The 15,753-nt window shown below is 45.1% G+C and overlaps 1 protein-coding gene across 1 annotated transcript in view; it reads right to left on the bottom strand.

Annotated features, from left to right (window-relative positions):
- The window catches only part of LOC6587988, a 34,218-nt gene that overhangs the window by 11,771 nt on the left and 6,694 nt on the right, over window positions 1–15,753 (bottom strand). The window contains exon 2 of the mRNA XM_002012812.2: window positions 6,857–6,940. The gene's annotated coding sequence lies outside the window, so the exon portion shown is untranslated. The remainder of the gene's footprint in view (window positions 1–6,856; window positions 6,941–15,753) is intronic.

The raw sequence follows: 15,753 nt of genomic DNA, 5'->3' as shown, positions 1-15,753 counted from the left end.
AAAACTTTTTTTTTGGGGCTGCAAACCTAATCGCCTTCTGGTTTTATATCCGGAGGGTTTACTGTACGGGTATATGCGAAATATTTATTAGTTTTGCGCTGGCAATTTCCTAGTTCACACGCCTGGTTAGCCTCCGATGGAAGTTTGTTTAATTAAAGCCAACTCAAAAGTTGCCATTAGTAGTCGCTGCCTGCCTGGGGTGGGGTGGGGTTGTGGCAACTCTCGAGAATTTGCCGGATGTTGGTGCAGGCAGAGGAGAGCAATTTTGTCAACAGGTAATACAACAAACTTGTGTGGCAACAACTACAGGAGGGGGCCAACATCCACAGCAACAACAACCACAACAACAACAAAGTCCACAGCAGCAATTAAATTGTGAAGAAGTTGTTTGGAGAGACGTTTTAGCGATGGGGGAGGGGGAGAATCAGTGGAGTGCCGCTGGCTGTTGAAAGTCTTTTAAGCATAAACATAGTCGACGACTACCTGCTATAAGTAGGAAAAAAGTCCCCCCCAAAGCTCTGAGCGATTAACATGGAAAGAAGCTGTTAATGTAACCCCGAAACCCTTTAAATGTGGTTGTGGTGCACGGATTTAATATGAATTTAAGAGTCTTTGAACAGATTTCCTGGTTATATGTACTTCCTAGACCACCCAAGACATACCGCAGGTACCTATCCAGCCAGTTGATTGACATATTCTGCCAATGGCAATGGCTTTTGGCCCGATGTCTGCTCCTTATGTTGGGCTGTCAATTACGTTGAGTAACGAGGCTCACAAATCTCCAGTCAAGCTGTCAATAATGCCTGTCATGGCCTGGTCGTGTTGGGTGGGGGGTGTGCCTATCATGTCGGGTTAATTGAAGTTGCTACACTCGATAAACCGATAAACCGATGAACCTCAAAGCCCTCCCTGAGGCAACAGAAAACACATTAACCACTTGGACCCAGGGACCTGGGCCTTGGAGGAGTTGTGGTGTCTATTTTTAGCCTCTCAGTTTATTACGGGGTGAAATGTTTCATGTTCATTCTTGCCAGGAAATTCCAAGGAAGTAGGTATGTATAGAAAGAATGTGAGTGTGAGTGGGAGCGAAAGAGAGGGAGTGCTTTAATCAAGCGAATCCCGCAAATGGTTGGCTTTGTACATAAATTTATGCTTGTGAGCACCCACATCTAGCCCTCTCTCTTCCGCTCTCGCCTCCATTCAGTGTTGCAGAAAATAAAAGAGTGACATAAAGAGAGGGGAAGAGTGGGAGAGAGCCAGCAGGCAATGTGTATTTCAAGGTTAAGTTCCCAGGCCGTCTTCGTTTTCATTCGCGCTTTTGTTGTTGTTCGGTTTGCTGCGTGACGCAGACAAAGCAGTACAGGCAAGAGAGAGGGGGGGGTTGCAGAAGTCTAAAAGAATAAAGCAAAAGGAAGCAGAAGCATAGGAACAGAAGATTAATAAATGAAAACGCATTCATTGATGTTCCAACTGCAACTGTTGTTGTCAGGCAACCAAATTGCAGTCGGAGCTCCTCTGTCGGGAGAGATGGCAGCGGGCCGACCACGAAGCCGTCAAGCACGCACGAGGGTCGGGTTTTTGGAACAGACGAAGGCGCACGACCAAAAAAAGAGAAGAGAACGCAAACTGCCTCGAACATGCACAAACATGATTAAGCGCGGCCTTATTGCAGTTCGACTTCGACTTCGAGCGTTCTTCTGCATTCTATTCATAAAATAAAGCGTTTGCGCAGCAAAATAAACGAGAGAATGAAAGCAACGATATAACCCTCTATGTGTTAATAGGTATTACTATTACTATAACAGGGTCTCATGGCACTTCGACTATATGTTTGATGATTGTGTGGAAGATCCCTATATATTTAGCTGTAACTGTTCTCCCCAAAATATTGAAAACTCCTTCTGTAGAGTGCAGGGCATTCACATAGAACAAGCTCCGATGAATCTCCTTCTAATACCCAATATAATCTAAGAATTCTTTTAATCCATTTTCTATAAAGAAACACCGTATATCAATGACTGTTTTCTCCAACTGAAACTGTATCTTGGTTGCTTTTGGTCCCAGTTTCCGTAGCTTGCTGCTCAGCCATGCACGGCACGGACTCAGCTCCCATGAAAAATCAAAAGCACTCACGATATGGACTTTGGCACCCAGGGATCACCATCTCCAGAAGGGGTTGCCTGTTGCCTGTTGCTGTTTCTGCCTCTTTTTTGTCTTCTTCTTTCGTTCTGACACGCACATGTGTTGCCGCAACATCTTGCTTAATTAAAAAAAGAGTTACCCCTGCCCCGCCCTGCCGTGCCCCCTCTTGAGGCAACAAAATGTGTCGCTTACTGGCGAGCGGCATCCGATTTCCACTTTGTATCTGCGTCTGTGTGCTTCTTCCACAAGGGTGCAACGAGCAACAGCTGTGGCAGGCATCATAACTTTATTTTATGACAAAAGCCCCACTAAACTTATGGCACTCTCCCCCTACCCCCTAGCAGAGGGTCTCTGAGTTGCTATCTTCTTTCTCTCTCTTACTCTCTCTAGAGTTTTGGCATAATTTTTAATAACCCGCTGTTAAAATGTTTTATGGGGCATACAAAGTCTTTGAGAACTTCTCATTTGATCACATTAGAAACCAAATAAAAAGAAAAACCTGTTGCGTGGGATAATTTGGTTTTTGGGGGCTTGGGCTCAACATTCCCCCAATTTGTTGGCCAATTTGTAATTGCTGGCCAGCGCCATTTGTTGCCTGTTCGCCTGTCAAGCCGCAGCTCCAGCCACAACTCCTGCTTCAAGTCATGTTGCAGTGTTGTCCATGAGTCATGCACGAAGCAGGAACATAGTTTTTTTGTGGCTACCAAACAGCTGCAACTGCAAAGGAGTTGGGGCCCAGGCTTTCCGGTTTCCAAGCGTCCAATCTTGGCCAGGAACAATAAACGCCCAGGAACAATTCGGTTTTCGGTACGGCTTCAACTACCTGTTTCCTCTGTTGAACACTTTTCAGTCATCTGGAGACCTTTTGTGGCAGTGGGTTTTTGTGTATTTTTAATGCTGTTTCTGTGACTTTTATTGCAAATTTAGAATGAAATACCACCAAAGCAAAGGCAACAAATCATAAAAGCTGTGCAATTCGAGACTAAGTCTAAAGAGAGAGACGAGAACAAGTTGCCAATTTGGGTTGAGCAACCAGCCAACACACACAGATGTCTGGCACCGGTCTAAAGCGAATGTCTAGGCGGGGGCTGTGCCGTGGAGGAGAAGGGTCTGCCGGTCTACCGGTCTGCCGAAAGGCCCATGTAATTGTATGCCAAAGGTCGACAACTGTATTGCATTTGGAAAAGGCAAACAAACAGCCGATGGACAGACTTTGAGAGACCTGAAAGGCAAATACATGTACGAGTTGATGTACTGTGGAATAGAACACCAATCTATGCTTTGAAATTGTTTGTGAGAAAAGGTCTTGCAAATATTACGTATACGCACAGATGCAGTGCTGGCTGCGTGGCATTGCAAGGCCAGACTAGCACAAAAGAGACAGCAGAAGCCCACACACACATTTCTGATGAGTGACGTGGCAACATGTGGCAGCACAACAAAAGAAAGTCAGTAAGCCATTGTGGGGCCTGAGCCAAGTTCAAAGTTCAATGGAAGATGTGACAACAGCAGCGGCACAACTGCAACATGTTGACAGCGACAAGCAATTAGCAGAGACAGCGAGAAAAATGCTAAGAGAAAGAGGTGCTATGGCAGGGCTTGGGTCTGTGCTGCTGGACTGTGGCAGGGGCAGGGGGCAGGGGGCAGGGGGGCAGATTGGTGTCTTCGGCTGACGTAAGTTCAACTGCAGGGCAAAGCGCGCAAATCAATTTGCATTTGCATTTGGCGAGTGGAGTCGAGTCGCGTCGAGTCTTGTCTTTGGGCAATGAACCTGCCGCACAAGGCATGCATTAAATAATCATAAATAACTTTTTCCTAGCTCTTACCACACACACACACAGTCAAGCGACGTTGCAACTTGGGGGCAATATGCGCTTTCCTTCTTTTGTTTTCGTGGTAGAAAGCTGGGGGAATCCGGGCCTGATGGCTGAACGCTGAACGCTGAAGGCAGGCTCGTGGGAAATTAAATCAATTGAACTGCAACCGAAACCCCAACCCCAACCCCAACCCCTGTTTGAACTTGGTTTTAATTAATCAGTGCAGTGCAGCCTTTTGAAAGTTTGGTCAGCATAATGGAATGGAATTGCTGTCTCTCTGCCGCTGCTACTGCCACCAGGGACACGCCCAGCACAAAAGTTGTTTGTTTTTCCCGTTGTTTGACATTTAATTGGCATTAATTACCCCCTCGACCGGCCTCCCCACCCACCCCTCTCTTTGGGCCCCCATCACCATCTGCCTCTGGCCATGGCCACAACTTTCACTGTTGCGCCTACACCGAAAATGGCCAAGAGATAGCCAAAGAGGAGTGGAGTGGCATGTGGCCACGACAATTGACAGTTTTCAATTGAGGCATTCCACGCCACTCGGGCCTCTCTCGTGGCAGCTGCTTATCGCGGATCGCCATCTAGCGGCAGGCAGCCGCACACAAGAAACCATTATCATTTTGACAGGCAGCCATTAGATAAAAACCATTAGAGATGGTCCACAACGGATCAATTCAGGATCGTACACTCACGACTAATAAACGTAAGAATTATAATTTTTATGATAACAACTTTTTTAATTTTAAAAATATATACTTTAGTAGAGATTATTGAAGGTAAAAACTACAAAATTATATAATTTTATTTAATTTAATTTTTTAATATATTAAAAATTTTTTTTTCTGTTTTTTATTAGTAAAATCATAAAAAAATAATATTTTTAATTCTTTAATTGTTGTAAAAATAGATAAAATTAAAAAATGGAAATTAAAATTCCTTTTTGATTTTTATTATTTTTATAAAAATAATAATATTGGGAAAAAATGTATTATTATTATTAAAATCAGAAATAAATTTCAATTTTTATTTTTTAGTGTATTAAAAAATTAAATAAAATTGTATAATTTTTTAGTTCTTTCCTTCAATGATCTCTACTATATTATAAAGTCGTAACTCAAGGCATGTTCTGAGTGGAATGTAATTCACAGAGAGGGAGTACTCGATCGTCGTCTTACAAGAAGACAAAGTGGTCCAAAATGCTCGCTTTCGTGAGTCAAATTCATGCTCTAAAGTGGTTGCAATAAATCATAAAAATTGCAGTAGAAATATCTCCCCGATGGTCTTGCAGCACGAATCCGCAGAAAATCACAGTCCATTTCCATCTCTAAAATGGAACGCAGTCGCAGCAACAGGCTTGCAACAGATGGCGATAAATGTGGAGTGACATTTCCCCCTCCTTTAGAGATCTCCACACATTTCTCAGGAGTAGCATGAGGCGTGGGAGGAGGAGTGGGAGGACTGCCAGTGCTCCGCCATTTGATTGAGAATGTTGCATGCCAGGGGCTCATTTAACCCATTTGCTGGGCCAACAATTTAGCACCTAATAATTGGCTACCCACTAAAAAGCAGCAGCAGAGAAACCCAACAGAATCAGGGCCCGAAATGCGGTCATTAATTAATAAACAGTTCCGCCACATAAACGCGGTGCCACAAATCAGCGGGCGGGCGCACACGTGTGCAACATGTCACCTGGAGAATGGTGTGCCCTGACATGCAACATTTATGATGTTGTTGCTACAAAAGATTTTCCATGGAGTCACAGGGGAGACAGACAGACAGTGCGTGGAACAGCGACAGCTATGAAAACAATTCGACCAGGGGATACCCATTGAATAACCAATCTTTGAGCTAAATGTGGGACTCATTAAGTGTCTTTTTGTGCCTGTTGCATGCATCATACCCCAAGAAATACTATGCCACTCTTGGGTTTAAAAATAGAAGAGAAATTCCCGTAAAATAAATTCTCTTTCAAGCGAAATGAGAGATGAGTACAACAAAATCAGATAAGTGGATAAATTTGTCTTGCTTTGTTTCCTCCTCCTCGTCTGTTTTTCTGTCTTTCCTACCGTTTTGGTCTTGGCCCGGAGTGTAGCCGTAATTTTGTTAGAAATGGAAAGTTTTATTGTCTGCCATCATTCGAAAGCAAATCTCTCAGACTAAACGCTGCCGCACTGTGGCAGCTGGGGATTTTGTTTTTGGCCGGTTTTTCCTTTTGTTTCTAACTTGAAGAAAAGTAAATCTGAAAATCTATTCAATTGTGACGCCACAATGGAGTGGCCTCTCTTTTTACACTTTTTATGGCCAAGTTGTACAATAAATTTTCTATGAAATTAGATTTATCTTGGCATTAGATATACTATATGATCTGTAGAAACTTTCTTGGAGGAAGAGTTCATTGGCATTCGCATAATTTGTGCTTCATTTAACACACACACACACACACATTAAAGCAATTAAAGTTCATAATTAAAGACACAATGGATTGAATGTTGCCGTTTAGGCCCGTCAGCCATTGTTTGGCCTATTCCTATTCCTATTCCTACTCCGACAAGTTGCATTTTGCAATCTTTGCATGCCATTTCCAGTCAATTGCCAGACAGCAATGTGGTTGCATTTCTTCCTGGTGTTGGCCAGAGCCTGGGACCCATCCCCATCCCCAGTGCCTCTCTACACCTGACAACACATTGTTAGTCGCCTCGAATTACCAGTGTTTTTTTTTCTTCTTTTTTTTGTGTGGCATGGGATGGGAGCCCTGCCAATTGGCATGCCACTGCCACTTTGCTGTACATGCAACGAAAGTGTAAATTATAGATAGCCAACAACAGCGGCGCTTACCAAGTTACGTTTCGGTTACGCATTTTTGCATTCTGTGTGAAAAATTTCCCTCTTACCTGCTTGAACTTTTGGCCCCACTGTCACGTTTTTCCCTCTCTCTATCGATTGGCTCACGGGCTGGCTTGTCCGGTTTTTCCTCTCTGCAAAGGGAGATATTAAGCAATCCGTAAGAAAAGAAAACATAAAACATTGAGTTTGAGATTGTCGTCAATCGGTGGCAGTTCAATGGCCGGCAGGCGAGCGCGCGCGCTCAAAATCGAATTACAAAATGTTTTAAGGCGCCGGCTATCCCCCCCCATCGGTTGGGTTTTGGCCAACCAATGACCCGAATTCAATGCACGTCGAGCTCATATTTCATGAGCTGCAACCAGCTCTCAAGTGCCTGGCATTTCGGGGCAGTTAATCGATCAGCCCCACAGCCCACACCGCCCCCCACACCTCACTCCACCCCAGTCCTCCCCAGACGAAAATATTTATTGTCATTCTGTTGGGAGCCGGTCTGGGCGCAGACCAAGTTGCAGTCGGAGCACTAGAGAGAGAACAGTTTGTTCATCAAGGTTAACCTGGCCAAGTGGTAAGTGGCTGGCTTTTATGGCACACTTGTTCTAGACTGGACTCTGGGGATTGGCTGTAAATCTCATTTTTTAATGCCAATTATTGTGTCTCGCAAAGTGTGACCGCTGCAAGGCCGCCTTAGACCTGTATCTATTTGCATATTTAGCGTTTGAAACTCAAATGGCAATCAATATGACAGTTGCAGGTGGAACGGAGAATGGCCCCCCCTCCCCCCAAGTGCAACATTATCGCTTATTGACTCTGATACCGATTCGAAAGTGACTTTTAATTCTTGGTAATTCTCTGAAGAGATAATTAGTTTCGAGAGAAATTCCACTTGTGGCTGAAATATTGGCAAATCCATTCAAGTGTTGCCCGGAATGTGTGTTAGCCGGAATGGGTGTTAGCCGGCATGGGAGTGGGGCCCGAACGTGGTTAGAGCAGAGGATAGAAACAGAACTTTTGTGTTCGTTCGGTAGAACATAAACTTTTGGCTTTTGTTATGGGATTCAACGGAATTTCCAAGAGAGCTCCAAATGGAGTCGGTTTTGGAGAGAGGGGGGCACAGGGGGCGTAGCGGAAGCGGGAGTGATAATAAAACAACACCGAAGGTCATTACTGGAAAAACGGGTTTTTCTCGTCTCTCTTTCTCTCTCTCCCTCTCTCTCTCTGTCTGTGAGTGAGTAAGCATTTAGCATTAAAATACCGTTGGGATTATGGCGTTTGAATATGCATGGGCGATGCTGCCGCTGCCGCTGCCACTGCCACTGCTGGGGGCACCTCTCCATCTCCATCTCCCTTTTCCTCGGTGGCATAACAAGTTCGCCTTAATAGTCAACGCGTTAAATGCTGCCAGTTTTGCAGCTCAACGTTGCCGTTGCCGTTGCAGTTGCATCTGCATAAATTATGCACCCAAAGCCATTTGCAAAATTGTCATTCATCGTTGAGGCGACAGCAACCGGCGACCGGCGACAGCAATGATGTTGATGGGCTGGAAATGGAGATGCGGATGGGGATGGAGGTGGAGCTGAAGCTGATGATGGCGCTGGAGATGACTGGCCGGAGAGCCCACGCCAGGTTAATGCCTTGTTCCCAGATCTGGTTATTGCTGCATTCACGCCATCAAAGGTCAAAGTGGGTGACGAAATGCTGCCACTCAAGCAGGAAGGGGATTATGCCTCCCAAAACAGAAAATGGATTATAAACAGCTTTGACGGCTGTTGATGGAAGTCTGTTCTGTTTTGGTCTTCACGAAAATTAAAGTATTTTATCTTCCAGCACAGTCCCCAAAGATGTTTCGACTAAGCTTAATGGAAACAGCAGGAAAAAGCTTAAAGACATGTTTGGAAGGTGGCAGAAATTCCACAAAACTTGGAAGATACGAGACATTTGCTAATGGAAAACCGTAAAGAAGGCTCTTAACTACTAGATTGAAGACAATATTTAACCATAGGTTCATTATGATAGCTAGATTTTAGATAGATTTGTATGTATTCTGGCTTATTTGTCGTTTAACTCTTTGAACACCTGGCTTTCAAGCACTATTAAATGCCAGAGAAATGAGCTTTTGAACCAATCCTTTTAGGGTCCCATGGGGCCCCGGGTTTTCCGATGTTCTTTTTTGTCTTTTTTATGAATATTATTTAAGTTTGGTTATGATTGCAATGGTCGCTGTGCTGAGTACAAATAATTAATTGACGAATTAATTGACGTCGATCGCTGAGGCTGGGGGTTCTCTCCTCTCTTTGTTCTACGACCGCTTCTAGTCTCTCTGTGTTACTTGCTCTGTTGCGTGCTATGCTGCTTGCTCTGTTACGTGAGCTGCTGCTTGCTCTGTTACGTGAGCTGCTGCTTGCTCTGTTGCTTGCTCTTCTACTTGCTCTGTTACTTGCTCCGTTGCTTGCTCTATTAATTGCTCTGTTACTGGAGCTGCTGCTTGCTCTGTTATCTCAACAGACTCTGTTGCTCTCTGTGGCTTCCCACCAATTCCTCAAGTACGCAAATAATATGAGTACCGGGTATGTTAGCGTCGCGGAACGTGGACCTCGACTCACATGTTCCGAATGGTTCTGGCAGTGCTTTCAAGTAGGAACAAGGTAAAACGAGTATCGCCTGAATATACTCAAAAAAGTCTTTAGTATACATATTTTTCGCTTAAATGTGTGCTTATTCCCTGAACTTGTTTTTATCTAGAAACCCCCCTACCACTGCAGATTTATGGAAGCATAAACTCTTAAAACTTTCAAGTAAAATTGTTCTTTTACTGTTTTAAGTATTTAAGTTTACAGGCTTTTTTTTATTGCTTTCCAACACCAATAATTTCATATTTGTCTGTAAATTGGCTTTGCAGTCTGTTTGGCTTTCGAATTCGTAGATTTTTACATAAGTCACAGTCGAAGCGAAGAGCTCGCGATGGCTTTTATTTGAAAATAACTGTAAGTGTCATCAGAAAACAGTTAACCGGTTCTAAAAACTCACTCTTCGAGGCGGCTGCACAGCGCAGAGGCGTAGCCGAGGGGGGGACCATGGACCATGGACCATGGACCATGGACCATGGTAATAATTAAAATGATTGGAATTCCACAACTTCTCGTAAAGATACATAGAGGTACCTCTGCTGATCCCATGAATACGCGCTTATGACACCTTCTTGTAGATGGACGGTGGCACAAAACCCGTTGCCGTTCTCTGCTAACCGTTAAGTGACCAAAGCCAAAGCCCCCAATGCAATTCAAATGCAGATGCGACGCACAGTGTGTCATTGCCACTGCTGCCACTGCTGCAACTTTCTACAGGCAGCAGGCAACGGGCATGTCTTGGGGCCTCTCAATCGAATGCTTCAATGGAGCAGAAAACTTTTGGCTACACATCGCTCCCTCCCTGCGGGTGTGTCGCAGTCGCAAATGAAGTTGCAGTCAATTTAGTTAAGGCATTGACACTGCAGCAGAGGCGGCTTTCCAGTCGGAGGCATGCAAATTGCTGCAAATTGCTGCTTAGCCGCACAATTAATTTGTCAAAAAGATTCAGAGCTGGAGTCGGCTGGTGGCTGCAAAAGCAGGGTAATCTGTCATGGCTGCCCGTGTCGCAGGTGTCGCAACTTTCACCTTGACCGGGCCAGAGATTCGAGTCAACGCAAATTGCACTAAAGCCAAATCGTTGCCATTTAATTAGACATTTGGCAGCATCTGAGATAGAGAATCCGTACCGGATCCGAACAAAGAACTTCCCTTCACTGTTCTTTGTCCGTTTCGGCTGCTGCCTTTTCCGCTTTAGTCAGAGTCAGAGTCAGAGTTTTGGTAATTTGCATTTCTAAGCGAGACCCTGGGACAAACAGGGCATTGAAAAGGTATTTTTGCGCTGTTAATTAGCCACGAAACCGCGTAATGCGCACACACAGATACATACCATGGGGTAGATCTTGAAAGAAATTTATAGAAAGGCGAGCCACGAACAAAAGAAGAATCGAGGGTCTCTAACAGAGTGATTGATCGGGAGTTGAATGACCCCCAAGTTCGAGAGCGTCTCTGGAACATAATTATGTGCTTATGAATAAAATAGAACTACCTACCAGTCAGAGCAGGCCTGGGGCCCCAGGCTCCACACACACACTCACGGACAGACAGAACCCAATTAACTATACACATATGACGCGCACTGTGCGTGGCTAGTGGGCATCATACTAGACTCGTATTCGCATCATAATTAAAGTCTCGACACTGCGGTGGCTGTGGCACACTTTACCGAAATATTTCAGTTTCGTTGACCAGCGAGGCATGCCCCAGCGGCCCTCCACGAAGGGATAGTGAAAGCATTCTTGACCACTCAATCTACGAGTATTCTACACATCTCCATCTCCAAATTAAACTCTTTTTCCGGCCACAAAATATTACCGTAACATATTTATATTTGAATTTTTAATGAGCCAAAGGTTTGAGCTTTCTTCTAATGCATAATCTTTATGACAAGCCGCCGTGTTGTGGGGGCGGAGTGGAGCCATAAATCAGTTGTGTGCACCCTCCAATCAAAGCGTTTTAGTGGCCTGCATGGAAATGCATTTCCATCGGAAAGAATGGGAGGAAACACAATGGAAGATCGTCGTTGGAAGCCAGAGCTGGAACTGCATTTTCTCCCGTATATAATTAGGCTGTGCGTACCCCTTGCCTCTGGCTATTATTAGATACTCCCCCCACACCTGGCCATGGGGGCACCCTTAAGTGATCAGTTCCGCTTGCGTTATGCCGCGCGTGTCGCCCCAGAGAGAGATCTCTGCTACTGCGGCTCTCTTCCTGAGTATTCTTTGAATTCCACTCTTCCTGCTGGCTGCCATGCCTATATCTATTCCAAGACAATTGCCCAATGAAAGCTAATGTGCAGCTCGGCTACGTGGAAAGTGATGCCACCTTGTGGCCTGCATGCCTCTGGCTGCGGCTCTGCCACTGCCATTATGCAATTCACGTAATTGTAATTGACAGCATCCTGCTGATTTCCTGCTCTGTGCATGCCAGCAAGTGATAACAGTCAGATTAACAGGCAGTTAAGCAAGTCGGTCTTCGTCTCTGGGTTTTTTTGTGTGTCTAGAATTGTTTTATTGTGACTGTGAAAAGTGCTCTTTGCTTGGCCGGAAGGCGCCCTTTTCAGGCTAGTAGTTCCAACAGAGCAGTGCAGAAGAATCTGGTAGGAAGCAGTGTCACCCTTTTCAGGCTAGTAGTTCCAACAGAGCAGTGCAGAAGAATCTGGTAGGAAGCAGTGCCACTCTCAGACCACGCCTCAGCTCCCGCCAGCTCCCGGAAGAGGTTCTGTATCATGGCCGGACGATCCTCGTTGCACCATGTCCAAGATGCGCTCCTTGAGGCTCTTCAAACACAGCTCCTTGCAGGGGGCATCCCTATAATCTGTGTAGGCCGATGTGTCCGGACTGACAGCATCACAGACACTTCCTAAGGCCACTTCTATCGAGAAGGATAATGAACCATCAATTCATTATTGAATCATCAATTTGAATCATCTAAAAACTGTTCAATCTTCTGAGCTCTGAAGGACTCAGGAGAAGCTTTGGTCGCCATTCCACGACCCTCCAAACGTCTTGGATTGAGTACTAAATAGTTTCCCATTCAAATAAACTTTTGTTTCCAGCTAAATGCCTTTCCATATGCCACTTTTCTTGCTGACTATAGACCCCTTTATCCCCCACAAATGACGACTCCCCCTGCCACTTTCATTGCATTTTTTTTGGGACTGTGACCCACCATAAGATACAGCCTTTTTCCCACCTTCATTGCATTCATTGCCAGGCCGCTTGTTGGCCATATTTTTGGCATGTTTGCTTGGCCTTTAACAGGCGCCCACGATGTGGCTAGATTTAACCTTAGCCTTCGCTGTAATTGACCAAACAAATACATATCAAAGAAAATACAACAAATATTTTGGAATATTAAGTGTTGGCCAGAGGCGGCTCAAAGCATTGAGACCATTGAGCGTTTTTTGATTGCGCCTTAAGCTAAGGTTAATGGGTCTAAGCCGTGGTTTTTTTTTTGTGTTGTGGCTTGAGATTTCCAGTAGCGGGTCACATTGGATTGTAGGTTTTTCTCGACTTAATCTCGGGGCACCCCTTGACCTCGTCGCATTGCAAAATGTTTCGTTTTTTTTTTTTGCTGGGCTATGATGCGGCTTCTTGGGTAGCCGTATAGCCGTATCTGTGGCCGTCTATGGCTTTTCTTGCTGGCCCGTCCGATAGCTGTACAAACCGGTCAAGAGCGAGTGGCATAAAACATTCACAAAAGCCGTTGGTCCGAGCTCTGAATGGGATGTAAAATGAACCTCGGTCATTGCCTGATCATCATCATCATCGTCTTCATTATTTTCCTCATGGATTTATGCATATTCATCTAAGGGGTGGGGAGGGGGGTTTATATTGTGAAATTCCATACATGACCTTTTGGGCAAAAGCCTTCCCCTTGATAATGCCAGGCCTTTGTTTATTTGCTTTTTTTTTGCCGCCTGGCACGGAAAATGGGAAAATATTTGGATTGTTTGGCGGAGGCAAAAACCAACAAACGCATGCATGCCACAAGCGAATCAATCAGGAGCGAGAGGGGTGGAGAGAGGGAGGGCTAGAGATTCCAGGGCATAATTGCAGTCGATGGCCTGAATGGACTTCAGCAAGGGCCAAACGCATTAAAGTGGGTAGAGAGAGGGGGAAGGGGGAAGGGGAACGGGGGATTGGCAGTAGCAGTAGATGATGCTAATGGCTATAGGGTTACTGTAACACCCGCTGCCCCCCCGCCCCGCCCTACTGCCCGGGCGCACTGGCAATTGAAAACACTCAAGTGCCGACGAGGGAGCTCCCCCCTTCGAGTCCATCTAAGAGCTGGGAGAATGAGAATGCAGACCTCATTGAGGTCGTTCATCTGCAGAAAAGAGTGCCGGAGGGGGAGGGCAGTGGCACACACTCCAAGAGGGGGGGAGAGGCTTCTCGAGGAACGCTCGATCGCCTTTGCCCTACCCCCCAAAAGTCTCACAAAAATCGAATCATTCATCTTTGCCACACTTTAACGATTGATGTGGGTCTCTGGGTACAGTCCATATCATAACAGTAAGCAGGAAGTTGAAATGGAAAGCGGCTTATGTCAGTGTTATGTGAATGAAAGCCCAAAATCGGAGATTCCATGAATGCAAGTAAATTAAATTAAAGTATCTGACAGATACTTTTTGGGACATGTGTGCATGGGGTTTTTCCAGTTGCATAATTACCAGTTGTCGCTCTCGATTACCAATCTAAAATCCACGCTAATTGCCACAAATTTCACATCGAATCTGATTGCCTAAATGCCAGCAAATTAGCAACACCCCAAAAAGAAATTAATTAATAATGGAATTGTTTTTGTTTGTTTTCCAATGATACTCGAAGCCCGAATCGAATCCTATCCATTTGAGGAAATGCTGTGGAAATTGTTGCATTTCCTCTGGCCAGGCCACTGAAACTGGTTTTCAATATTTAATTGCTAAAACCACTGTAATTGTGCCTAATTGTTGGTTAAACAAAAGTGAGCCACAAAGTGACTCAATGCCTGCGGGGCGTTGCGTGGTTGGTGTATTTCCATGGGGAAAAGTTTGTTTGCTAATGATTCAGACTGTAAGTGATACGAAACAGTAGTATTTCTATAGAAAATATGCTTCGAAATCAGCAGAGTTTCAGTGGAAAGAATGTCTTGGATTGTAGAGGGTTTGTATGATATATAAACCAATATTTTTGGATGGGTTTGAGGTGCCTAGATTAAAACTGTAAGGGGCGCACTTAGAGCTGAAAATGTCTCAAGGAAAGGCCTTAGAATTATAGATAGAAGGCTTTATCCTCAAAGAAAATCGTTAGAGCTACATCCACAGGCTGTAAATCATGGAAAATCCATCCCAAACAAACACCTTAGACCACAGTTCTGGCCTGAACCCGGACCATTTGAAGGCCAACAAAGTTGGTAATTATTTATTCCATGGCGCCATAAATCAATGCGATTTGCCAGTAAATAAAAGGCTGCTCCAAATAAAGAGAGAGAGAGAGAGAGAGAACCACTTCAAACTACTTTCGAAATGTTTTCACTTGCCCCACGCCCACACGGCTGCTGTTGCAAGACAGGCCAAAGTCCAACTTCAGCTGCAGCCCACACCAGATGCAGCAGCAGCGGCTGTGGCAGCTGTGGCAGCTGCCTACCAAGTCCTAAATCAAAGTGGCAACATTTTAGAATTATGGCTGGATAACTGCTTCATGCCGCATGCCTCCTCACTGCTCGTGCCGCCGCAGGAAGTGAAGCGACTCGAAAGCATTCACTAAATCACGAGTTTTGAAGTTCGATTTGGATCGATTTGGGAATTGCCGGCAATCTTAAGCGAAATGAACGTGACTCTGGAGGAATTACACACACATTGTGGCCCATAAATTGAAGATCAGCAGGGACCAGGCACCAGGGAGGAGGCACCAGTGAGGAGGCACCAGGGAGGAGGCACCAGGGAGGAGGCACCAGTGAGGAGGCACCAGGGAGGATGCACTAGGAACCCTCTTGGAGCTCCAGCTATCGCCGGCAATCAGAGTGGTTTTTCTTATTGATTAAGCGCACTTTTTATTGATGTCGGGTTGTCCATCACTCTCCCTCTCTCTCTCGCTCTGTGGCGGCTCTCTTTTGCGAAATCGTGGCTTGCAATTATTAGACATTACCATTCCGTCCAGTGGAGCCGGAACTGGTCCGCCGCCGCCATCGACTTCGACTTCGATCGGTGCCCATAAAACAAGGAAATCTGTTCAGAGCTACCAGTAAATAAATTGTGTGGCATGCCTCAATGAGTTCATAATCAATGTCTGATAATTATGCGAATGAAAAACTGCATTGTGTGTCGGCAACAAGTGCAG

Source organism: Drosophila persimilis, unplaced genomic scaffold (genome assembly GCF_003286085.1).
Source record: "Drosophila persimilis strain 14011-0111.01,24,50 unplaced genomic scaffold, DperRS2 tig00000000-arrow-pilon, whole genome shotgun sequence".
In the NCBI taxonomy this organism is placed as follows: Eukaryota; Metazoa; Arthropoda; class Insecta; order Diptera; family Drosophilidae; genus Drosophila; species Drosophila persimilis.
The sequence above is the reverse complement of the archived record's forward strand: the minus strand, read 5'-3'. Positions and strand labels throughout refer to the sequence as shown.